At 45.9% G+C, this 26,930-nt stretch overlaps 1 long non-coding RNA gene across 1 annotated transcript; it reads right to left on the minus strand.

The window, feature by feature from the left end:
- Window positions 1-8,630: 8,630 nt before the first annotated feature.
- Window positions 8,631-23,122, minus strand: LOC105710657 (uncharacterized). The gene is made up of 3 exons (XR_001105846.2): window positions 22,823-23,122; window positions 9,831-9,916; window positions 8,631-8,726 (listed from the first exon to the last, which is right to left on the minus strand). It is a non-coding gene; the product is annotated as an uncharacterized LOC105710657 (long non-coding RNA).
- Between the last annotated feature and the right edge of the window lie 3,808 nt (window positions 23,123-26,930).

Raw genomic sequence — 26,930 nt, forward strand, 5'->3', positions numbered from 1 at the left:
TACAGCCACTCCCCATCACTTGCATTACCTGCTGAGCTCTGCCTCCTGTCAGATCAGCAGTGGCATTCTATCCTTATAGGAGCACAAACCCTGTTGTGAACTGCGCATGCGGGGTATCTAGGCTGCAAACTCCTTGCGAAAATCTAATGCCTGATGATCTGTCTCTGTCTCCCATCACCCCCAGATGGGACCTCTAGTTGCAGGAAAACAAGCTCAGGGCTCTCACTGATTCTACATTACGGTGAGTTGTATAATTACTTCATTATATACTAAAATGCAATAATAATAGAAATAAGATTCACAATAAAAGTAATGTACTTGAATCATCCCAAAACCATCCCTCCCACCCACACTGGTCCATGGAAAAATTCTCTTTCACAAAACTGTTCCCAGCTGCCAAAAAGGTTCGGGACCTCTGCTCCAGCCCCCTCTGTCTCCGAGAGCTGTACCGGGATGTCTGCCCACTGTAGAGGGAAGCTTTCGGCAAGTTCTGGGTCTGATCACCAAAAGGGGCCTTTCCTTTCCGCTTGCCTGAGGCCCTGGGAGAATGACTCAGCAAAAAGCTCCTCCCAGTCCATGCTCTTCCCATGCAGGCCCCGTGTCCTAACCCTCAGGCTGGTGGATGCCCTGACCGTGCTGGAGGCCACCTCCAGCTGTGCCAGCCACTGCCAGTCCCTGGATTTTCCAGACCTAGATTTAGAGTGGCCAAGGCAGTTGAAAAGAAAAAAAGTATATATATTCTCCCTCCACACCCAGACTCCTCACCCTTAAGTTGGGGAAATGCCAACAAAAATAGCATGATGTCATCCCCCTGCTGATCCTGTTAATCCCTTTCCTGCCGAATATTGAGTCTTGGTTTTTATTTAAAAGCGATTTTATTGTCAAAGGCTGGTTAAAAGCCTCTGAGAGTTGTGCTGGGAAACCTGGTGACGCCTTTGATGTGTGGAGTGATGCGGGGCCCTCGGCCCCTGGAGCCCCAATAAGGAAAGAAAATGGGATTTGCAGAAGGCTGGGAAGCTGGAGGAATTCTGTTTTAGACAGTGTGTGTGTTACCAATGGCATCTGGTTTTGCATTTGGCAGCTGGCGTGGCTCAGGAGGCTGGCCTCTCGGAAAGGATTTCTCAGCAATCCATGGCCTGTGAAGTCACACTCCCCTGGATGCCGCCTTTCCTGCCCCCATCATCATGTGGGCACACTTTGGGAACATTTCCCTCTGCTGGGCTTTGGATACTTGGTGAGGAAGGTATGGACCCAAAGCCCACCCTGATCTAGAGGCAAGGTGAACTACAGGCCAGGAGACATGGGTTTGAAGCTCAGCTCTGGACAACTCTGGAAAAGCTGCTTCATAACTCATGTGTCGGCCAGAAATAGGCATACCTTCCCTGCTACCTGTCCTGCATCATACGTGACCACTGAAATATCAAAATGAAACCATGCCTTTTCAAAAGCTCTGCGAACTCAAGAGCCTTGCACTAATGCCAAGCTTTATGATAAATAGGGTAGTGAGAAGGGGAGGAAGAAAAGCAAAGGAATTGGAGGTGTCTGCAAGGGAGTGATTCCAATGAAGAACCATGAATCTGAGACAGAAGAAAAAGGACGTGAAGCCAGAAGGAGGCTGGAGGACAGTGAGAAAGAGCCGGGCCCAGTAGGTCTGGGCTGACAAGGAGGTTGAAAAATTGATGTAGAGAGCCTAGAAGAAGCAAGCTGGGAGGTCAAGAGATAATCTTTAAAGTGACATGTCTGGGTTTGAGGTTTTGTAGGGAACGTCATTTTGGTGATGGGAAGGGAGTGGGTGGCTAAGGTCTGAAACTGTTCTTGGCAATTAGGAGGTCAAGTTTGGGATCCTGGAAAAGTCATCCTCATAGATGATAAAGGGCCCAGGGATGATGAGGGAGTTGGGATGGAAAGGATCCAGGACCCCCAGAGCCAAGGTGGTCAGGGCATCGAAGGGGATGACTATAAGGCTGTGGTGAGCATTAGGGATGGGGAGGGGGGCTGAATGGCATTAGTCTAAAGGAACTGGGCTTTCACGAGATGAAGAGTTTAGAAGGGGAGCCAGGAGGCTTGCAGACTGTCCCCCTGATCCTGAGGGGGCATGTGAGGATAAGAAGCCCCTATCTGAAAGGTCAGACTACAAAGAGAAGGGAATGTTCCAGGAAAAGGCTAAGTGTACAGGGGAATGTGCTGCTTGGAGCAGTGAAGGGGTCAGGGAAAGGGGGATAGGGGCCAGGGCACCCAAGGAGAGAACAGAACAGTGCAGGGAGAGAGTCTGGGAGCCAATGGGCACAGGAAGAGGCCTGGGCTGAGACTCAGAAGAACAGGAATGGGCCCAAGGGGTTTCATCCACTGGGTCTCTACAGTGGGGTGAGGACTTGGGAAAAAAGGCTTCACATAATGGCTTGACCACAGAGTGGGTCTGGGCAAGCAGCCACGATGGCTTTGGCAGGCCTCAGGTCTGCAGGCGACGAAGAGCTGCTTCCAGAAACCCTGCATGGTGGATGGTGCTTCAGTTAACCGCTCGAACAGGACTCGTGAGGAGGGATGGTGACCCCACGGGCTGGACAGGTGATCTGATGAGGACTAGATGAGGTCAGAAATCCATTCCATCACTGCCACCTGTGATCACATACCTTGCAGCTGTCCCAAAGATTGGCTCAACCACGAGATAGGCTGGTTGTTTGATTTCTAATTTCAACTAGCTGTTAACAAATATGCACGTGCCTTCACCACCAGAGGCTGGGGAAGGAAACAGATACCCTGGCCTACGCCAGGGGCCTGAGCATAACCATCTAGAGCCAGCCTCGGAAGCAATCAGCAAGAAGCTGAAGTGACGAAGGAGGAGGGAATAAGCAGAAGCCCTTTGTTCTCAGGGCTCAGAGCAAATTGTGGCGTCAGATATTTTAACATTGCTATCTGTTGCTGGTAATGACAGCTAAATGATAATGAGCTAGGCACTATATGGCCCGGCTCTTTCACTCCTCATACTTTAAGAGGGAGGTGTTTTTATCCTCATTTTGTAGATGAGGAAACAAGTCCACAAGGATGAAGGAACTTGCTAAGTGTTGGGGTCTGGACCTCTATGAAAAACTGACCCGAGTTCAAAAGAGCAGAAAACCGCAGCTCCAACAGGAAACATGACTCAAAGACTCTGGAAGTCAGGCACCAAGCAAGGCCTGACATCCAGGTCTCCTGACTGCCTGCTCGTAGTTCACTCCATCCCACCACACAGAGACGAAGAAGAGGGTCCGCTTCTTCTGCCCAAAGGACAGCATCTTGACTGCAACCTCATGAAAGACCCCAAGCCAGAACCAACAAGCTAAGCCACTCCTAGATTTCAGACTCATAGATACGATGAGGAATCACGATTATTTAAGTCACTACATGTTGAGATGATTTGTGACATGGCAATGAATAACCAATAGAGGGTAAACATCTATTGGCTCATGTGTCAGGATTTGAGTACATTCCCTCTGACACTTCCACTATCTGTCCTACTGGAAAGTCCTTCATCGAGAGAGGGAAAGGGAGAGGCTGTAGTGCCCCTCTGTCCTCTGTAGAGCTGGGGACAGAGTGGACAACTGATGCTGCCTTTCTGGCTCTCAGCCGTGCTAGTCAGCAATACTTGACCGTTTCCACCAAGAATCAGCAACATTTTTCTCAGAAGATCTGATAGTATTTTAGGCTTTGCAGGCCACATACAGTATCTGTTGCAACTACTCAACTCTGCCATGAAAGCACCAAAATAGCATTAGACAATCCATAAACAAATGCGCACGGCTGATTCTAAAAAAGCTTTATTTACAACATCGAGTGGCTGACTCGGAGGCCATACTGTGCTAATCCCTGCTTTAGAGAAAGGAAAAACAGTACATGAAGGTCTGCGGTCAGGCAGGCGTAAAGGGCCCACAGGACACTTCCCACAGAGGGGAGGCTGTTCCTCAACTGCCCTACCCTTGGCCCCACCATTGCTCTACCTTTGCCCCAGGAAGCCAAGATATTTATCACATCTTGCAAACAACCACCACATCTGAAGACAGCTAAGGGAGCTCCAGGTTTGCTGAGAGTCTGAGCGCCTGCGAGGGATATTACTAAGGAAATGTCCACACAAGCCACAAGGTCTCTTTCAGCCCTGGGAGCGACAGTGTCCAGACACTGCTCCGGTACTTACCGCTTGCACACAAATTACCTCCTTTCTTTCTCACCTGCAATTATTGTTGTGTAACAAATGAAACCCGAAACTCAATAACTTACATGGCTGGCAGGTTGGTTCCTCTCCAAACAAACTTCTCCATGAGGCCACCTGGGTGTTCTCACAGTGTGGCGACGGGCTTCCCCGACAACTACCTATCCCGGAGACCAAGTAAGAAGCTGCAATGCCTCTCCGACCTAGCTCTGGAAGTCACGCATCAGCACAGCCACTGTTTAGGTGGATGTGAATCACCTGAATCAGGTCAGGTGAATCAGGTCAGCCCTGATTCAACGTGAGAGGGGATGGCTACGCGAAGGCGCGGATAGCAGCAGGCAAGGACCCGCATCGTGGAGGCTGGGTAGAATGAGTGGGTCCTGAGGTGAGTGCCACATGGGAGCGATCACTACAAAAGCTTGCCACTTTGGTGGTTGTGTGAGGAATGACTCCAACACCTGTTATGTTGTTTGTTTGAAATTAGGTCTTGCCACGTCACCCAGGCTGCAGTGCAGTAGCACGACCAGGATTCACTGCAGCCTCGACCTTCTGGGCTCAAGCGATCCTCCCACTTCAGACTCCCAAGTAGCTGGGATTACAGACGCGCACCACCATGCTCATCTAATTTTTTCATTTTTTGTAGAGAAGGGGTTTCACCATGTTGCCCAGGCTAGTCTCAAACTATTAAACTCAAGCGATCCACCTGCCTTGCTCTCCCAAAGTGTTGGGGATTATGGGCATGAGCCACAGTGAGCCCAGCCTCCTATCATCTGTTTGCTCAGATCTGTATAGGTGACTTGCTCATAGGTGATGATATTTGGGGACCAATGGCTATAGTTTTTAGCTACATTTGACCACAAGTTTTCATTGCTGGGGTTCCAATCCAATCTTCCTTGTTCTTCTGACATCTTAGGAATCGGCCGTAGATGTCTGTCATTCTGTTCTGGCTTCCCAGCATCCAACACTTGCCTAGAGGAACTTCTCATTGTGTGACTCTTTGTGGGGGCAGGACCCTGCCTGGTTCTTCAGTCTGTCAGTATTTGACTGACTCTACGTGGCTCCAATAACCCTCTTGCTGTTTAAATTAGCTAATCAGTCACACCTATAATCCCAGCATTTTGGGAGGCTGAGGCAGGCGGATCACCTGAGGTCAGGAGTTCAAGACCAGCCTGGTCAACATGGTGAAACTCCGTCTCTACTGAAAATACAAAAATTAGCCCGGCGTGGTGGTGCGCACCGGTAACCAAGCTACTCAAGAGGCTGAGGCAGGAGAATCGCTTGAACCTGTGAGGCGGAGGTTGCAGGGAGCCAAGATCGTGCCACTGTACTCCAGCCTGGGTGACAGAGCATGACTGTATCTCAAAAAAAAAAGAGACAGAAAGAGAATTACTCAGTTTCTTTTGCTTCCAACCTAGAATCCTAGCTGGTTCTGAGTCTCCAGCACTTACTCTCAGGCAAAGCTCTCCTGATGCCAAAGCTACTACATCTGTGCTGCTGCTGTGGATACAGTTGTGAAGCTGAGCACAGACTTCAGAGTCAGACGGATCTAGGTTTGAGTCCCAGCCCTGCCACTTTAATGCAGTGTGACTTTCCACAAGTTACTTAACATCTCTGGACTTCTGTTGCTTCCCCTGCGCAATGAGGGAAGTGACATTTAGCTAGCAACACTGCTATGAGGATCTGCACATACTGTGTGCCTGGCACACAGTAGGTACTTAATGACTCCTCTTGTATAATAAAGTATGATAATGATCATGGACATGTGCTGAAGTTTCTCCTCATGTGAACCCCATCCAGGGTTTTTTTGCAGTGGCAAAGCTACTCCTATTTGATGACAGTTCTTTGGAGCTACCTTGAATGGTCTGTCCTCTCAGTACTAATCGCTCTTTAGAACCCTCAAAGCTGGTCTTACTCTTAAAGTTGAATAAACTTTTTAAATAAGGAACTTGCTGTAAGTCCCTTGGGACTAGTCCAGAGCATGATTCAGAGATATACACCCCCCTCCTATCTGCAATGCTTTGCAAATGGAGCTCTTTCTGGCCTGCCCTAAGATCCTAGAGCATCTAAGATGGGCGTGTAACTTCAAGCCCCAGTGTGGTCCTTGCAATCTGATCTCAGGTCAGCCAGACCCTTGACCTGGCCTCACAGCCTGACATAGCCTCACAGCTACTAGAGATACATTCCGGATGGCAAGCCACACTCTAAGACACTGCACTCCAGCAGGAGCTCTGGTTTCTCCCATCCCATCTCTCAGCTGGCAGAGCTGTTGCACAGTGTTTCAATTTTTCTAAGTTGTTCCAGAGTCTAAGGTGTTCATGAGCAGTAATTTGCAAACTCCATCCAGGTTGCTCTAAGAATTACACTCTCATACCAGTCTGGGAAAGACTCTGACCCCCACCTTCACCCTAAATCGTGACAACTGGGTGGTGGTGGCACCTTTGATGCTTATGTGGGCACTACAAATAAACAGGCAACCTGCAAGGCCAGGAAATCATCCTAACATGGAAAGAAACATCTCTTGTTCTAAGACCCCCTCCTTGAACAACCCAGTTAACCCTATCGGCCCCTCATTTGCCTTTCAAAGCACTGATTCGCCACTTAGGACATATATTTGTTAGACTAGCAGCTGAGTAGCAGCCTCTAGCTTTTCCCAGCAAGAGTATAAGCCACCTGGAGTGAGAGCCTTCTTCCACTTTCCCTGTCCTCTGCACCTGGAACCCTGCCTGAAGATGAATCAGAGCTGACGAAATACTTGTCGAATGGCTGCTCCATGGATGACAGAGAACACAGCTGCAGACCCTGACTACCCGGCCCAAAATAGCAAATACTGTGGTCCATGGGGCCGTGGAAAGCCGAGGTGCCTCCCAGGGCCAAAGCAGATGATAAAGAAAATCTGCTGAGAGATAGGAACATACAGTCCACAATAGCCTGCGCATTTTGTCCAGGTTGGAGCGGCAGGACACAGCCAGGTCATTCCTGATAAACACGACACAGTCACCCTAGACATGGAGTAGAGCCCCCACAAGGCTGCTGCTCAGAATGCTCCTGCAATCTCAGCTGTGATTTCAGGCCTGCTGGAGTGAGGTCTCAGGTTACACCAACTCTTCATCTTCTCAGCTTTTGACGGGAGCTGCTTCTGGACAGGGCCATCACCACCAGCCCATTAGTGTAGGAAATATTTGCCAGAGAGCGTCACCCTCCAGGAGGAGAATAACAACTGAAGGTCAATATTTCATCTGTCCCAGGACTCTTTTAGCTTAATCCTTAATCCTTCTTCCCTACCCGTCGGCTCAAAGACTTGCAAATCTTCCACACACTCAGTCTCCCTTTTAAGTCTGGAAACTGACCTAACGATCACGCCTCCTTGCAATGTCCTTGCAGGTGGCCTGGTATGCAGTGCCTGGTTTGCCCACATGTCAATACTATGAGGCGGAACACGGAGATTGTTCGATTTGGAGATGTACTGAGTGATAAATAATGGAACAGCTACAACAGCTAACATTGTACTAAACATTTTACAAATAAGTAAGCCTCAGAACAACCATATGAAGCGGGGAATGTCACTATCCCCAGTTTCAGAGGAGCAAACTGAGGCTTAGAGGTGTTAAGAAACTTCCAAAGTCACCCAACTGGGAAGTGGTAAGACCAGGATTCAAACCCAGGAAGGTTTGGCTTCAAAGCACAGACTCCCAACGCTTATAGTCCACTTCTGCCCACATCTTTATGAAATATCAAGCACTGTGCTACCTGCTGGAAACACAGGGACAATTAAGGTCACGATGCTCGAGATCGCAACCTAGCCAAAGAAACATTAGCATACTTTTAAATTCTATATGACAGTGTGATATTTGTAATAATAAAAATTAGATGTAGGAATGGAAGGATGATGATTAATTCTGTCAGTAAGTGAAGAGAAATTAGGGAAGGCATCACAGAGGAATATTTAAAAAATGAAACTTTATGATTTCATTTATTTACTATTTGGAGTGTGTGATCTTTAGCCATCATCTGTCCACACGGGCATCTACTGAATGAGTCATCCATCATCTGGGAAAAAGCCAGGCAAAAGGGTCCCCTTCTCTGAGCCCACACTTTATAGGTCTCACATATCACAAACCCAAAATAGATTAATATATTAAAGAACTTGAGAGCATTTCTGTCACTCAGGATACAGAACTCAGCATTGGCACAGCACAGCAATAACCCTAAACACCACTTGGATGAGCAAAACCATTCAGGCCCCAGAGAAACACTTCTCCACATCTCCTGTGTCTGGGAATCAAAAGAAACCTTGTCCAAATCCCTACCATGAAGATCTGTGGGTTGTGCCACTGCCAGCATTGGAGATGGACTCTTCCCTTTGGAGGATGGGCAGGATGTGAGCCCCAGATGAACTCAGATAGAAATTAAGGCAAATTAATTAACTTACCTTGTTCCTCCTCACAGATTGTGTGAATGGACAGATTCCCGCAAAGTGAAGTATCTTTTCCTAGGAGTGCTGAGTGTCTATTTCTTGCTTCTCTCAATGCTCCAATCTGTGATTCTGGAAGCAGTCAGAAATTAATGCAGTATTCACAACAGCTACACATGATGGCTGGAAAATATTTTGCAATATTAAACAAATCTTTTTTAAAATATTTTTAATATTAGGCCTACAAATACAAATATAGGCCTGCAAATACACAATACTTTTAATTTGTGTATTTGCAGGCCTATCCATAACTACAAAAAGCCTGATATTAATTCTTTATTTTGGCCACAGGCAGACCTTGAAGGCTAGAATTGTATTAATAAATAGATTTCATTTTACTAAAATATGCCTAAAGATTTAATTGCATTTTCAAAAGATTAAATAATTTTAATCTAAGTGATATTGACTTTTAAAGTTGATACGAATTTATTATGTTATATTTTGTCTTTTAATTTCAATAGATTGCTTTGCATATTTTATTTGCATGAAAATTCAGTCATAGAAAAACATGAGATGGTGCAATGAGCTGAGTGTTGTATGTCTTGCCAAAAGCCATGTGTTGAAATCCTAATCCCAAGGTGATGCTATTTGGAGGTGGGACCTTTGGGAGGTAATTAGGTCCTGAGGGGGAAGCCCTCAGGAACGGGATTAGTGTCCTCACAAGAAGATGCCAGCGAACTGGCCGGCTCTCTTTCCACCTCGTGAGGATGCAACCGGAAGTCAGGAGTCTGCCACCTGGAAGAGGGCCCTCACCAGAAACCGACGAGCTGGCACCGCGATCTCAGACTTTCAGCCTCCAGAACAGTGAGGAATAAATGGTTGAGAAGCCAGCAGTCTATGGTACTTTGCTATACAACCCAAACTGACCCAGACAGATGGGTTTGCTCCCCTGTTTAGCCTCACTCACCTACCTCCCTCAGGATCCCTCCTGGGCCAGCAAATGGCAGGTTGGCCAGGTGTGGGTCCTCACCCTCCACACCTGGCTCAGCAGGAAGCTTGTGAAAGGCCCCCAGGCCGGGACGGGAGGGGCTTCGGCTGCAAGATATTTTCACTGCTACTACATCTACTGCTCAGGGCCTCTGTCCTGCTTTGACCTGGGCCTTCTGACTGTCTCCTGGTACGTAACTGTTTACCTGGCTTCCTGATCTGCCTTGACCGATAGCTTCAGTCACTGACCTCTTGAGCCACGTCTTTGTCAACCTTGCTTTGACCGTCACAGCCCTTGCTTCCTCCCCACCAAGTATTTCCTGATATTCATTGGCCTGCAATGATACAGTGAAACAAATATTAACTTGTTTTTGAATTATATATTACAGTGCGATATTTGTAGCCATAAAAAATATATGTGGGAATGGATCAAAGGATGGTGATTAATTCTGTCAATAAGGGAGGAAGAGAGATTACGGAAGGATTCCCAGAGGAACACTTATTAAATGGAACTTTATCTATGATTCAAATTATTTTCTAGTTTAAGTGTGTAATCTTTAGCCATCAACCATCCACCCTGGCATCTACTAAATGAGTCATCCACCATCTGGGCAAGACCCTGGCAAAAGGGTCCCCTTCTCTGAGCCCATGCTTTAACAGGTCTCACATATCACAAACCCAAAATTAATGTATTAAAGAACATCAAGTAATATGAACATACACTTTAAAAATCAAAGCTCTGCCCCGTCCCCTATCCACTCCCCAAGAATATACAGAGAATGGCCTTCTTCATCACTCATTTCACGTAAATCATTGTAGAAACTACCCTGGTCCGAGCTTCACCCTCTGCCCTTCAGGATAATTCATAAAAATCATTCAGCAGTGAAATGATCCCATTCAAACACTGTGTTTTGACAAGTGGGGAAACTGAGACACGAGGAGGGGAGACGACTTTCCTGTGACCACCCAGCAAGTGAACTGAGACTATAGCCAGTCTCCAAGCTCCACACCCACATCCACACTCTGGTTCTGAAATGCCTCATCCGGATAATCGTGTGGCATTCCAACAGCACCCCACCCTAATAAATCTCCCCATGACATCCTAAAGGGCAGTTATTATGAATTGGGGTGGGGGCGCAGAAGTTGGATGCTGGGTGCACAAAGGAAAAGCAAGAAAGATTATTTCATAAATGACACAATGGCACTCTCCAAAGTTGAGTTGCACAGCTTCCGCTGCCCTGAAAGACTGCATGCCTTTCTGGAGACTAAACACTTTCACAGTTCCTTTGGCCCAAGGGTTATTTTCTTGTTGAAAAATGGAAAAATTCCCCATACGGATGGCAAGAAAAATAACTTCAGCTGGACTAATCCAGAGACAAAGTTTCTTCTGAAACTGCAAAAGGATAGAATTGGAGGGGAGCAAACATTTCTTTTAAATAAACACAGAACGTTTCTTTGTTTTGTTTCAGAGACAGAGTCTCCCTTGTTGCCCAGGTTGGAGTGCAGTGGCATGTAGTTATGGACCACTGCAGCCTCCAAATCCCAGTGATCCTCCTGCCTCATTGCTGGGATTGCAGGTGTGAGCCACCGTGTTCAGCCCCGGAATGTTTCTTCTGGGTTTCTTTTTATTTGCTCATGTCTAAGAACCCCTAATTGGCTTCTTAGAGAGAGGCTGGGTCCCATAGGACAGAAGAGAAGCTGGGTGGGCATGAGCCTGCAGGAGAAACCCCAGCTCACTGGAACTCCCTGTCTGGCCAAGGCTGTTAGGAGCTGTATCCCACAGGGCCTGGGCTGAGAGGGAGACGTGCCTTCTCTCGGAAGCCCCCGCATTCCCAGATGAGCCCTCCCTAGAGATGGGACTACCAACTGTCCAAGACCCTGTTCATTACCTATCTTCAAAATGTACCTCTTCTTCTTAATGAAGGAATGTCTTTGGCACTAAGAGTTCTTTTGTTACAACCTGTTTCTTAAAATCAAAATTATTTGGGTTGATTTTATCACTTTCATAATTTATTAATTTTTATCTGATTTTTCTCAGTTGTTTAGCTAAAGAAAAATTCGAGTTTGTGTCTGTGTTTAAAATATTTCTTCTATGAAGCCTGGGCAACATAGAAAGGCCTGATCTCTACAAAAAGTTAAATAAAGAGCCAGACATGGTGGTATGCACATGCAATCCCAGCTACTCAGGAGGCTGAGGTGGGAGGATCACTTGAGTCCAGGAGTTCAAGGCTGCAGTATGCTAAGTTCGTGCCACTGCACTCCAGCCTGGGTAACAGAGCAAGACCTCATCTCTAAAATATATTAAAAAGGGGAAAAAAATAACTGTTGGAAAACACTGAAATTGTCCATGACTTCAGGTATCCTTAAAAACATTTCTCCTGTGAGATTAAGTAAATCATCTATATGTTCATAGCATCTATTCTAAGAACCTACTGATGCCTTTAAGGGATGCTTACAGCTGCACTGTCATTAATGACTGTCAACATTGCTAAACAGCAGGTCACCGTCTTCTAGAATTTGTATCAGTTTATCAAATGTAATCATACATAGATGGTTTGCACTTGGAAAACAAAGTTAAGAATTGTCCTGAAAGCATCCATGCAACTGCGAGCCTTGTTGTTTAAATGTCCCTGGCGTCATGGCAGACCTGCCCATAAACCATAAAAAGGGTTTGTCCCAGCCTCCCAGAGGTCATTTTATCTACCCTTCAAGACACCCACCTCACAGCCAGTGAACATGGGTGAAGCCCAGGGAACTGGGGTCATGACATGATCATGTGATAGGAGGAGAGCGTGAAGGAAAGAGCATCAGCTTCCGGGCTGGGTGAATTCGGACAATGGTTTTCATATGTGACTATACGTTCACTCTTCTCTAAAGTAGTATTCATAATACGAGCCCTCTATACCTCACGGAGGTAGGAACCAACTTGTAAAACATCTGGAAAATTACTTTACAAACTAGAAAGCACTTCTTGAAAGTAATGTCTTTTGTTCATAAAATCATGCATTCTCTAAATATGTATTGAGCACCTACTATATGCTAGGTACTGTTGCAGCACTGGAGATAGAGCAGTAAACAAATATGACTATCTCTTTAAGAGAAAAAATGTGGCCTGGTGCAATGGCTCACACCTGTAATCCCAGAACTTTGGGAGGCCAAGGTCAGGGGATCACAAAGTCAGGAGATCGAAACCATCCTGGCTAACACAGTGAAACCCAGTCTCTACTAAAAAAATACGAAAAATTATCCAGGCATGGTCACATGTGCATGGAGTCCCAGCTACTCAGGAGGCTGAGGCAGGAGAATTGCTTGAACCTGGGAGGCGGAGGTTGCAGTGAGCCAAGATTGTACCACTGCAGTCCAGCCTGGGCGACAGAGCAAGACTCCGGCTCAAAAAAAAAAAAAAAAAAAGAGATAAGCTGGCCTTTAAGCTGAATAGCCCTTGGGACAGCAGTCAGTCTCCAAGATGTCCCCCAGTGACCCCACCTCCTATCGTTGTCCCCACCACACTGAATTGGGGCTGACCTATGCACGAGAATATGGTAGAGCCAACAGTCTATGACTTCCAAGACTGGGCCATAAAAGACATTGCTGCCTCATCTCTGGCCTCCTGGACTACTCGCTCTGGGAATTCAGCCACCACGTCACGTGGACGCTCAAGAAGCCAGCACGAGGCTGGCGAGGAGAAATGCAGTGTTCTCTCAGCAACCAGCACCAAAATGCAGGCATGTATTACCTTAGAAGTAAATCTTCCAGCACCAGACAAGCCTCAGACAGCTGCAGTCTAGCTCACATCTTCAGTACAACCTCATAAGAGACCTCAAGTCACAGCTGCCAGCTAAACCACTTCTTCATATCTGACCCATAATATAAGAAATAAACATTTTCTTATTCTAGGCCATTACATTTTGAGGTAAGTTGCTATGCAGCAATATATAACGAATACATTTCATCACATAATTCTTGCAGAAGGGTAAAGGAAGATAATTCCGCCTTTGGTCTCATATCACTATAAACTGGTGTTTGTTACCTGACAATCTCCACTTGGTTGAGGAACTCCCGTGGTACCAGTCATATAGTCGGTGCTCCATAATACTTAATTGTTGGCTGTTGGATTCATGATTCTTGAGCTGATGAGCTATGGCTTGGTGGACAGGGACGAGGTCACACAAACGTTGGCTAAGATACAGAGTGACTCCCCCAGGCAGGGCCAGGGCTGGGAAAGGATGGTTTTGGGAATAGGTGATCCTAGGAATCCAGATAGACAAGCCTCTCAGGACGGCCTGAGGGACATGATCCTGGTGGCCAGTCAGAGCACTGCATTCATGCAGATCCACGTTTGATGGACAGTATGGATCAGAGGGAGGAATTGAGGCCCAAGGGCAAGACTTCAGACCAAGAGATGACTGCAAGGTGGGCGTGAGGGACAAGATAGAGGAGCCCAGTACTGGAGCATTAGGGAGTCAATGTAGAAATGGTAGGTGAGTCAGAAGCCCATCCTTGGAGCTCAGGCCCAGGTGGGGCTGAGGGGGCAGCCATGCTGCAGAAGGCCCAGGCTGACTCAGGGAGTGTCTGCAGGACTTCAGCTGCAGGCCCCACGGCTGTGCCCCTCAGTTCTAAAGTCATGAATCCAAGAGCCAACAAGGAAGCGTTTACGGAGTGCCAACTCTATGATTGGTACTATGGAAGTTCCTCAGCCAAGTGGAGATTGTCATGAAACAAATATCAGCTTGTAGTGATATGAGACTATCTTCAACCTGCAAAGGCATCCTCCCTCTGCTGCCCTAGGTAACACCGACTCCCCCTCACCTGGCACCTGGACCCGCCTAGCCAGGCACCCCTCTCACCTGTAGAGCTTCCCACAGACTTGCCTCAAAGGTGTACAGCTCTGAAGTCTGGAATTCACTTTCGTTTGGGATGATGGGGCTGTAACATAGTCCTTCATACTGAAATCTCGGGAGAAGCAGCCTCTCCTTAACCGCACCTCCACAGTTTTCCTTTGTGTAGTCTCTGGGTTTCTGAGATAATTAACAATATCTTCAAAACAGGTGACAACAATGACAGGGATGACACCAGACTCTGAGACTCCAATGTGGAGTCAAGGCAGGAAACTTTGTTGACAAAAGGAGGACTTAGTCAACACAGGAATTCTGGGGACAATAAGATGACAATAAAATTAAGAGTAACCAAGACAAAGGCCCTCACTTCCCATAAATACCTTTGCCTTCTCCGAAAGCCATACTCTCTAACCACAAAAGTATCACACAGTGTGGGATGACAGGCTCAAATCCAAACTCCATCCTATCACTTACAGAGACCACTGTGGTTCTGTAGCATCTCCTAGTTTCTCAAATATATCAAAGGCCCCAATTTTTCAAGCATTTATCCCCAAAGTAAATTCTCCAAAACAACAATAACAACAAAAAGGACATACATCACCCAAAAAGTGTGCAGACTGGTCCTGAGCTCTTCCATGTCAGCTTCTGTCCTCTCCCACCCACCTTCATCACCCCAATATTCAGGTCCTGGGACAATTTTTCAACAACAATTTTTTTTTTTTTTGAGATGGAGTCTTGCTCTGTCCCCCAGGCTGGAGTGCGGTGGCGCAATCTCAGCTCACTGCAACCTCTGCCTCCCAGGTCTAAGCAATTCTCCTGCCTCAGCCTCTCGAGTAGCTGGGACTACAGGCACGTGCCACCATGCCCAGGTAATTTTTTGTATTTTTAGTAGAGATACAAAAAATTACCCAGGGTTTCACCGTGTTAGCCAGGATGGTCTTGATCTCCTGACCTTATGATCCACCCACCTCGGCTCTCCAAAGTGATGGGATTACAGGCGTGAGCCACCACACCCGGTCAACAATTTCTTTATACAATGTTCATCATTGTAAACAGAATTGACATGAATCTTTGCACCTCACTGGAGTTCTAAGAATTGTCTCTATCGGAAATGCTTCTGAATTAAATCAGCTGGGCTCCAATTCCTTACCAACCAAGCTCAGCGTAGCATCTCATGTTGGTCAGTTTTTGTGGCTTCCTTTCCCTCTCCCCAGGGCTTTTATGATCCACGAGAAAATGGGGCAAGACCTCTAGCTGCCGTCCACCATGGTCACTGTTAGGGTCCCTGGTCTGAGCTATGGGGTCCATTCAAAGGTAGGCTGCTCCACAAATACGTCCACAACCACCAAGTGAAGCTCAGCCACGGGCAGAAGCCAACTCCACAGGTGCCATGGTCCTTAAGGTTCCAGGCAGCCACAGCAGCCCCCGTCCTGCCACCCTCACAGAGCTCAGCGCAGGTTTGTTGTGCAAGTATTGACGGATTGGGTGGAACCCACCTTGTTTCTTTCAGCTGTCTGACCCCTGGCTCATTACCATTTCAGAAACAGATGCGGCTCCCAGAAACAATGGCCGTGCTCCTGCCATGGGCAAATGTACCTTACTAAGAATTTGTCTATTTTGTTTGTTGAAACAATTTGTTGCATGCTTGTTAGGCACCATCAAAGCTTAAAAGGAATAGATGATGTGGCCACTACTCCTAAAGACTTTTATTTTCCACTTAGGAAGGCATGTACCCATGGGAAGGTTTTAGGTTAATAATAGTACAAAATAGCAATGAAAGTAACATCTCAGGACACATTGGCACGTCTCATTGGATTTGTGGAGCAATCCTGGGTGATAGGTATTACAATTTCCCATTTTGTAGGTAAGGAAACTGAGGCTACACCATCCTCCCATAAGCCTTGCCTCTGGAGGGAGGAAGCTAACATGGGGCCAGAGGAGGTCATGCCTGGCTGTTACCCCGGCTGTCTTGCTCCCTACCCTCTGTGACCTGCAAACTTTACAACACACACGTACAAGCATGCACGCGCGCGCGCGCACACACACACACACACACACACACACTCCAACCCTATCTTATTGGAACATCTGACTCTGTAATGGTCTATAAAAGTTTTATTGTTCCTTCTTTTAGAAAGTTGCTAGATCTCCCTAGCACTGGTAGATAATGGCTCCAGACCCTCTCTCCACCCTGTTCCTAACCACAGGGACCCAGTGGGTAATAATTCAACAGCCAACAAGGAAGCAACAAGAATCCCCCGATGAAGCCTAGTCAGGAGATTCTCCTGAGGTCACAGACCTCCAGCTGTGGGTGGTCGACCCATTGACCCTTCTGCCGCAAGCTGTCAAGGAGACAATTGCCACAGCCCATGTGAGAGGCACTCTGGTTTTCCACCCTCATCCCCCACTCTGCGTGTCAGACTCCCCAGTATATCAAATGACTTCCCACTATTCCCTGAACATAACCCCTCCCCAGGCCTGGGGGCGTGTCCTTTCCTCCTCCTGGACTGTTCTTCTCTCAAGTAATGCTTGTCCAACTACTGCTCAGACTACAAAAACTAAGCCTAAATATCACCTCCTCCTTCAGTCCTTTCCCGATTTTCTCCATCCATAGATAAGCTTGTCTTTCTCGGAAACAGCATAAAATTACAACTGGATCATCTAAAGGTGTTCATCTCTATCTGCTTCTTACTACAGAAGCACATTTGCAGATTAGTCTTAGGGGATAGGAGTCAGAGGTCTGAGTCTGTCCAACCTCTGGCACTATGACACATGCAAAATTGGGAAACTAAGCCACAAGAAATTCATCTACAAAATCGGGTCTCATGAAGATAAAATGAGATAACAAAGAGAAAGCACTTCATAAACAATGGTTCGCTTTACTCATGTTATGCTTGACCTCTCTCTGCCTGTTGGCACATCCATGAAAACAGGAGTAGTGGTTTGTCTCCCACCTGGATTTGCAGTGACTATTCGATGAGATCGTGTGAATAAAACAAAGTGAGCACAGTCCCCTGCCTCCATCTCTGGCCCTGTACACGTCACAGCAGAGCTTGGACTGCAGACCCCACGATCTGTTTTTCACTCTGACCACGACATTGTGCAGGATTCAGGATGGTGCTGCAAACACTCCTTCATGGGGGTGACTTTTGGAACCTGGGCAGGAATTCCAATGCTCTGCCGTAATAATCATCATCATAAACAGTTGGTGGTCCCTGCATCCAGGAAATTAGTTTTCAGGGGCCAGGTCTGTGCTATGAGAGAACACTCCCCTCCCTCAGAGGGAGAGTCTGCAGAGCCTGTGTGTCTATAAAACCATAGCTAATCCTCAGAGCCAGATGAAAGAGCCAGCTTCCTCAGTGGCCAGCTGTGGCATCAGAGTCAGAAATGCCCCCACAAAGGCAGTTTGGGGAGCATCGGCCCTAGTGCTCCACGAGCCATGTTACTGAATTGCAACTTTGATGTTGAAGGTGAATAAAAAAATCAGCTTAGACATTGGGTGGAGAACCTGCATCTGAGAAGAAAAGGAAGCGATAAACTATCAGAGTTGGAAGGAACCGGCTCAGACAGACCAACATCCTGGCTGCAAACTTCCAAGCCTCTCCCTACCCCTTTCTCTTCTTCTTTCTGGGGATGGGTCTACATCCTTTTAGCATCATGTGTCCCTATATCCTCTAGCCACAGCTGCCATGAGCGAGAATGGACCAAGCTGGGCCAGTCAAATGCTCTCTCCTTGGATTCTGAAATTGGAAACTGGACACTGGTCAGCTTCTGTTGGGATCTTTACCGAGAAGACTCACTTTCATGGATGGCATACAGACTGGAAGCCAGACAAGAGAGAAGAGTGTGGGAAACCCATGCCTCATTCCAGGAGAAACTGCTCAAGCAGGCAGCCCTGCATGAGGAACACTGCAAAAAAACACACTGAAGGCACCAATCTCTCTTGCCTCATCGCTTTAGTGAAGTAACAGAGCGTCTTGCACACATAGGTGCTACTGAATACAAGTTTTTTGACACTAATTAATACTTAAAAACAAGTGGGGATCTAATCACAGTGTAGATTTAAGGGAGAAGCAAAGAGCCACTGAGCTCCTTAAAACCAGGGGGCCAGATTTAGATAAAGCTCAAAACCAGGAAAAAACTAGTCAGGATGGTGGTGGCTGTAAGGGGTATAATATGTGGAAGGGGGAACAAGGGGCTTCTGGAACGTTTTGATTCCCAGTCTGGGTGCTGGTTACAAGGGTCTGTTGGGTCTGTGAAAATCCAGCGAGCTACATGAGTATGACATAAGCACGTCTCTGTATGTATGGTATATGTCAAGAAAAAGTTTAATGGTACAACAAGAGGAGGTCAGATCTTGACTCCCCCAGAGCCCACCTGATACAGTCCTGGCAGGAATTCAAGGTTCCATCTCCCTGGCATTTTCATACAAGCAATATCTGATTAAAACTAAAAACCAAAGAGGCCTGGAAGAAAACAGGAATCAGAAAGCCAAGTCAGAGAAGGGCACCATTGTGCTCAGAGGAATTCAGGGGCAGAAAAAAACTCATTGTCAAGAAGACAATCCCAAATGATGCAACAACAGTAATGTGTTTGGGCTAATGTTTTATACACGGACCCACAAACACACACACATATGTGTGTACATGTATACACATGCCTTGGACCTTTTGATAAATTTATAACAATTATAAAGAGAATATTTAGCTGGAAGTGGTGGCTTACGCCTGTAACCCCAGCAGTTTGGGAGGCCAAGGCAGGCGGATCACGAGGTCAGGAGTTCAAGACCAGCCTGGCCAACATGGTGAAACCCTGTCTCTACTAAAGATACAAAAAATTAGCCAGGCATGGTGGCAGACACCTGTAATCCCAGCTACTCGGGAGGCTGAAGCAGGAGAATCGCTTGAACCCAGGAGGTGGAGGTTGCAATGAGCCGAGATCATGCCATTGCGCTCACTCCAGCCTGGGTAACAGGGTGAGACTCTGTCTAAAAAAGAGTAGAGAGAGAGAGAGAATATTTAACTTTTCTATGTGGTAGGCACTATGTTTTACATTCATTAAATAGCTCAATCATGATAATAATCTGGTGAAATGCGTACTATTATTATGTTCATTTTTCAGATGAGGAAATCAAGGTTTAAAGAGGTAGGGACTCGGCTAATGTCACCCTGCTAATAAATTGCAAAATTAGGTTGGTCTAACTGCAAAACCTATGCTTTTAAAATAACACTTTCCAACTCCCCAAAAACGTGCAGACACAGATACTGGTATGCTTAACACCTCTGTGTGAAATATAAGACAGGATATGTTCCATTTCATTCATCAATGGCTTCTACGGCTAACACATCCAACAGCAAACAAGTGAGCTTGTTTGTCTCAAGGTGTAAATGGGAGACAGTTAATTTCCTGATCAGTTTCGCATATGTGAATGTTGGAGAGGAAGCGGCAGACACGGTGGTTCTGCTAGCACGCTTAACCCTCCTAACAATTTGATGAGGTACATATTCTTATCTCTAGTTTACAAGGAGAAACTGAGGCTGGATGCAATTAAGGGCCTTCATCAGACCCTTGCTTGGGTGACTCCAAAGCCCAAGAAGGCACGTTCACTCCCAAACCAGGCAATCTATATCCTTGTGCTAACCTCTGAACTGGCCCCACTGGGTCATTGGGTTAGGTAGGAGGGCTCATGTATGACAGGACTTGCACCAGGCCAGGCATGCTCAGTGACTAGGCTGTCACTCTCAGGCCTTCTGTTTGCCTCCGGCAATGCTGGGGTGCTCAGGTCGACCAGCTCAGCAAGCGCCAAGAAATGATGACGCCGAGGAGAAAACTCACCCTGGACTCCCCTTCATGGAGGAACCCAGGAACCCAGGGAGCAGCCACCAGCACATGTGCCTTGGAGAAATTTGGCTGAAGACCAAGAAGTCACAAGCCAAACCAGCTTCCTCGGAAGGGAGGACATGAGAAGCACATTCGTTCCAGCCATGAGTTCACTGTCCTTACTCAGACTGCAAGGCTGAGGAGAGGGAGCAGAGGTGAGGCCACAGTGAACTTTGCTTTCTCTCTTCTCAAGCTGAGAAGATCCGGGCTGCTGGCTTTCCTATTGCTGCTAACGATGTGTAACTACAAGATACCGGGGCCGTACTTTTCCAATGCACTTAGGAACAACTGCTCACTCAGTAAATATGTGTTGTGGGCCTACTCCCATCAGTCATCAGGAGGGGAGACATAGTCTCTTGGTTAAGAACATGGACTCTGCTGCCTGTCTGAATTGGGTTCAAGACCTAGCCTCATCCAAGCCTCGTCTAGTGAGGGTCTGTGGCTATGATTACTTGTATTATGACTCAGTGGAAGTCTTAAGGTGAGTGCCAGTGAGGAGCATGCCTTCTAGGAGAGGCGTTAGGACGAGTACGCAAGTACCCGTGATGGTGAAGACAGAACACGCAGAATCTGGCATGTAACCTAACGGGTAATTCAGAGTCACAAGCACTATTCCTTTCAAAACTGTCTCTTTGGGAGGCCTCTTATTTATATGTAAAGCACTGTTGTGGATGGTTAAGGAGCTTTTAGGCAAGCTTATGAACTTATTATAAAAGAAAACATGCTCATTTTTCAAACATTGGAAAATAAAGAATTTCTGAAATTACTAACAACTCCATCATCCAAAAAAAAAAACAACAGTCAACATCTTGCTGTCTGTTCTTTTATATGGATTTGTTTCAAAAAGCATTTTTTAGCTCCACATTTGGAGCTGCTATTCCTTTAGACTCTGTAGCACATTCCTTTTTTTTTTTTTTTTTTTTTTTTTGAGACAGAGTCTAATACTGTCGCCTGGGCTGGAGAGGAGTGGAGCAATCAGCTCACTACAACCTCCACCTCCCGGGTTCAAACAATTCTCCTGTCTCAGCCTCCCAAGTAGCTGGGATTACAGGTGCCTGCCACCACATCCTGTTAATTTTTTATATTTTCAGTAGAGACGGGGTTTCACCATGTTGGCCAGGCTGGTCTCAAACTTTTGACCTCATGATTCACCTGTCTAGGCCTCCCAAAGTGCTGGGATTACAGGTGTGAGCCACTGTGCCCAGCCTGTAGCACATTCTTTTGACTTTGCCTGATGAAGCAAATCTTTATCCTTTGTAGGTAGGTTGGAGTTTTGGAAACATCCATAAGTCATCAAGAACCAGGTGTGGCAAACTTAATAAATGATTGAGCTGGGGGCATGTTGCTTTTGGTCCAAACACAAAGACGGTAAAGCAATGAAGCTAATTTTATTGGGTGACTTGTAAAAGACCACTAACAACAGTTCCAGTAGGTCGTTTGAAATTTGGGTTTGCCACAACTGAGAAATAAAGGATCTTACAGAGGGCCAGAATTCTAGGTTGTTCACTTTTAAATTTCTGGCATCTAGTTTTATGTCTGACAAATAGTAGGCACTGAAAAACAGTTGGGTGCCCCAAAGGAAATTGACCACTTTATTTTTAAATTAGTTTTTACTTGCTGTGAGGCTCTGGCTTATGTACATGCCAAAGTGGATTTTTCTTCCTTTAAGAGACTCAGGCAATTATAAACCCTTCAAAATTTTCTGTAATACACTCAAGAATATATTTTTAAATAACAATGAAGGGAAACTGGAAGATTGTTAATACTTTATATAATTCATAAATATATTCTACTTTAAAAATTAAACCATAAAGATATGGCTATATTTCTTTTTGAAGACTAAATCTGATCCTAGCACCCCTCCTACTTCTTCAAAGGAAGTGAATTCAGTTATCAAATTGATAGCAACTTCCCACATCGTGTGCGTGTGTGTGTGCACACGTGCGCGTGTGTGCATGTGTGTGTAATCATACACATTTATGACAAACATTGCATATATGTAATACATATCATTTTTAACTAATTTGTGTTACCATATGTATGATTTTACTGCTTACATTTTTTGCTCAACTAAAGGAAAACTGATCATGGTGACAAAATCCTTTCAATATATAAGTTCTGGTTTGCTTCCTTTTAAAATAAACTCTTGACTTCATGCCAGGCCTTCCACAGCATTTGGAAGAATTTAGAGTTGCCTGAGAAATCAGCAGAGGCACATAAGAACTTCCACAGTGGGTTAGCCCCAGGGTTTAGCAGCCCAGCCTTGTACATCTGACAGTGATGCCAAGGAATGCTGTGGATAGACGGGCTGATGTCAAACTCCAGGATTAGAGACATCCTAAGATGTTCTCATTATCCTTTATGACCCACAGTGCATCTGTCCTCCACAATGTATCGAGCTTCTTGAGAAAGTATTTCTATTCCCAGCTTGTACCATCTTTGAGGGCGAATGGGCTCCATGAGCTATATTTGCTAGGAGAGGGGTTTGCCTTCCCTTTACCATCATCTCATCTGAAAAATTACCTGACTTTGTCTCTCATCTTCACCTGTTTTCAGGGATATCAAAAGAGGACTTTGCTTCAGGAAACATACGTGCAGGCATGCTTTCATTGCTTCCATCTGGCTAGGACAGTGGACAGATTGAAACTGGAAGCCTTAGGGAAGAAGGAACAACAAAATTATAAAATAAAACAAGCAAACAAACAGCAACAACAACACACACAAAAAAACTGGGAGCCATGGCTGGCGTCAAGGTAGACAGATCCAGTGATTTTTTTCTAACTTCTTCCCAGGGCAGATGTCACACTTCTCCGCCAGGATCTATAATAGCCCCACCACCTAGGAAGGAACAAGAGGAAGTAGAAATGAAATGGCTCCCAAAACAAAAACCTCCCTTGGGTGGTATTTTAGGACATTAGCTCAGGCTGCCTCGTCCTCAGTCATCTCACTGGCATTTAAGTAGCCCCTTGGGTTACAGATCATGGCAGGTGCTGGGAAGTGAAGAAGGCCATGCTAAAAATATAGGCCTCTTCTGGAACTCTGCCCGCAGCCCTGACGGAGCTCCCTCCTCAAGCAGCAGGACCTCAGCAAAAGAACAGAGAGTTTCCTCTGCCTTAAGCAGTAAGAAAAATCTGGCTTCCTCCTCCACTGAAGTTACGGAGGTAGAACGGTCCTCGGGAGAAAATACTCAAAGAAGCTTTTCTATTGAGGAATAGCAATTTCCATCAAAGCAAGAAAACAGGTTCTCTTAAGAACTCAGGGTCCCAGGAGAAAGTGCTAAACCTTGGGGTAAAGGTTTTGCTTTTAGTGCACTCAGCCTGATGCTGTCATAAGAGGCAGGTGGGAGGAGGTAGTGAATTTGTAAGTGCTGTTTAAATTATACATATATAAGGGAATATCACCATTCTTGAAACAGCTAAATTCCTCCACATACAGAGCTTGATTAAACCTTCATGTAAACCAATTAAATGCTGGGGGAATGGGTGTTGCTAGTCTGCCAAGAAAGGGTCTTTACAAAAACGAAAGGAAGCCCATTGCTTACTTTCAGTAACCTAGTCCCACCCATAGGCCTCTAAATCAAATAACCTCCACTGAGAACTAAGCTGTTAGCAGTGGATCTGGCATAAGTGCAGAAACAAACTTTTAGAAATCCTAATTTTGAATTTACCTAACACGGCTGCCTCCTAGAGCCTGAATGAGTTGCAGCGAGACCTCAAGTGGAGGAGAGGCACCTGGGCCGTCCGCCTCCATGGGCTTTTTTGCGTCGGATTTCATGATCTGCAAAGGAGGGGTGGAGCTCTGCTTGCCATTCAGGAGGCTACAAAGGTCACTTCCACATATGCTCCTGTTAAGGACATCAGCAGAAACTTGAGAAGCAAGTATAAAAATATAAAAATGAACAGGTGGCATTCAATATGAAAAGAATGCGAGGTTTGCCAGGAAGTCATGATTGAAACCATCCCAAGTCTTCGATGTGGCCCTCAAGGCTCTCGACTACAAAGTCTGTACAGATGCTTTCGTTTCTGCACAGGCTGAGTCTTAGGGAGGCACTAGTTGCTGTTTTATCCCAAATTTTGTCTTCATTTCCCCCACAAACATACTGCCTGGATTAACTGGTGACTCATTCCTTTGCAAACCCAAGGGTTTTGAGGGAATCGAGTGTAGATTTCTATTGATTACCTCAAATCCTCTGTTAAAGCTACTGGGAAGAAAATTTACATACTCACCTTTCTATCTTCAAATGTCCTTATTATCCCATCTTTGGTCATAAACACAAGAGTGGAGAAAGATTTTGTTGGCTTAACGTTTCTCCTGTCACTGACAGTGGGTGAGAGGGTTTAGGAGGCCAGGCTGCTGTAGTGAGCTGGCCCGTGCCGGCTGTCACCCCCTTCAGTCTTAGCCTTGTTAGTATCACGTTTTAACCATGTTCTACATGTAGAAAAGACCTCTAAAGCCCCCCTCTCCTCTTCACCTTATAGTGTATTGCTTTTAAATATGAAATCAGGCCAGGTGCAGTGGCTCACGCCTGTAATCCCAGCACTTTGGGAGGCCGAGGTGGGTGGATCACCTGAGGTCAGGAGTTTGAGACCAGCCTGACCAACATGGTGAAACCCTGTCTCTACTAAAAATACAAAAATTAGCCGGGTGTGGTAGCACATGGCTGTAATTCCAGTTACTCGGGAGGCTGAGGCAGGAGAAACGCTGGAACCCAGGAGGCAAAGGTTGCAGTGAGCGGAGATTGTGCCACTGCACTCCTGCCTGGGAAACAGAGCGAGACTCCGTCTCAAGAATAATAATAAAATAAAATGAATATGAAATCAAACTGAACATAGAAACAGGCTGTGAATGAATGAATGAATGAATGCATGAATGAAAAGAGCATTGTTACTGAGAGTTTGGATATCTGCATTTTTGTCCCTGCACTGCTACCTCCCAGCTCAGTGGTCTTGAACTAGTCACTGCACTTAGTAGTGTGTGTGGTTTTGTTTTGGTTTAGGGTTTGGTTGTTTTTGTTGTTGTTGTTGTTTTGAGATAGGGTCTCATTCTGTTACCCAGGCTAGAGTACAGTGGCATGATTATAGCTCATTACAACCTGAACTCCTGGGTTCAAGCGATCCTCCCGCCTCAGGCTGCCGAGTAGCTGGAACCACAGGTGTGCATCACCATGCCCAGCTAATTTTTAAATTAGTTTGTAAAGATGGAGGCGGGGGCGGGCTTCTACAGATCTGCCCAGTCCTGCTTTGGCCTCCCAAAGGGCTGGGATTACAAGCATGAGCCACTGTGCTTGGCCTGGTTTTCTCATCTACAGAGTGAAAATCAGAGAACTCATCCTGATGCTGTCATAAGAGGTTGGGAGGAGGAGGTAATGAACTTGAAAGTGCTTTATAAGCTATACAGACATGAGGGAATATCGCCTTTCTTAAGACAGCTACATTCCCCCACATTTGGAGCTTGATTAAATCTACACTGAGTTGCTCCTGTTGAAAGACAATAAGAGGTAAGGCAGGAAAACTCCTATGCCCTTTTGTTTTTTTTGTACTGGGAGAATCATTTTGCCCATGCAAACATTCGAGGTGACAAGCGTGCTCAAGAGCCTCTCTGCAGGATCAGGACCAGCTGTGTGTTACTGAACAATAAAGGCGGGCAAGCCTCAAAAATGGCCTGAAGACCTTTCCCAGAGCTCCAGAGCAGCCCCACCCCCACCCCTAGGAAGCACAGCATATTTTCTGCGGGCCCTTGATGGCGGCATCACAAACTGTTGGGAAACAAAACTCCCCAGTGTATGAGGAGAGCACGCCGTATCTTGTTCCGGGGACACTAAGCTGTGAGCATAAAACGCTGCATTCCAAAACCCAGTGGAAGAAGCAATCATCTCTCAGTTTAATTATAGATTCTTCACTTTCCCTTAATTCCTTGAGTCAGCACTGTTGACTCTGAGGGAGTCCCAGTAGACACAGGGGGCTATTGCTGTTAAACAAGGGGTGACTCTCAGGTAATTAGGTTTTCATTTTGTTTCTTCAAACACACACACCCTGATGTACATATTCAAGTGAGTATTCCTGTTAAAGGTGCCACATTGGGAAACGATGCTCATATTGACTCTCCTTTGTAACCAAATATTGAAAACTATAGTATGACATATACAAGTGCTTTTATGGAGGGGAAAAAGACAATATATTTAATATGAAAGCTTTCCTAGAAAACCCAGGATATGTGATCCTCATAACTATAGGGGGCCCCAGGTGACCATTTGGGCTGATGGTCATGCCATTGGAAATACACGTTAAATGACCCCCAAACAGAGGGTTCTCCCTGCATCAAACATAGACAGTTTTCCTACAGAAGAAGATCCATGTCTTTTGTCTACTTCCCTTGATCCCATAAGCCCTAAATGTCTTGCACACAAAAGGTGTTAAATATTTGGAGACATTTGTCTTACCCTATCATAATACTTATATTCATTCTTCATTAAATACAATACAGAGCCTATATTTTGAATGGAAACAAGATCTTTTGAACCTAGTTTTGTTAGTTTATCTTCCCAGACTTACTTGTAAGTCAGTAAGAAAGTTGCACTTGTCAGTCATTAAAGAAAAAAAATCATTCAACAAACATTCATTGAGAAATGAAC

Source organism: Aotus nancymaae, unplaced genomic scaffold (assembly GCF_030222135.1).
Source record: "Aotus nancymaae isolate 86718 unplaced genomic scaffold, 86718_ANA_hifiasm-v0.15.2.pri h1tg000041l, whole genome shotgun sequence".
Lineage (NCBI taxonomy): Eukaryota > Metazoa > Chordata > Mammalia > Primates > Aotidae > Aotus > Aotus nancymaae.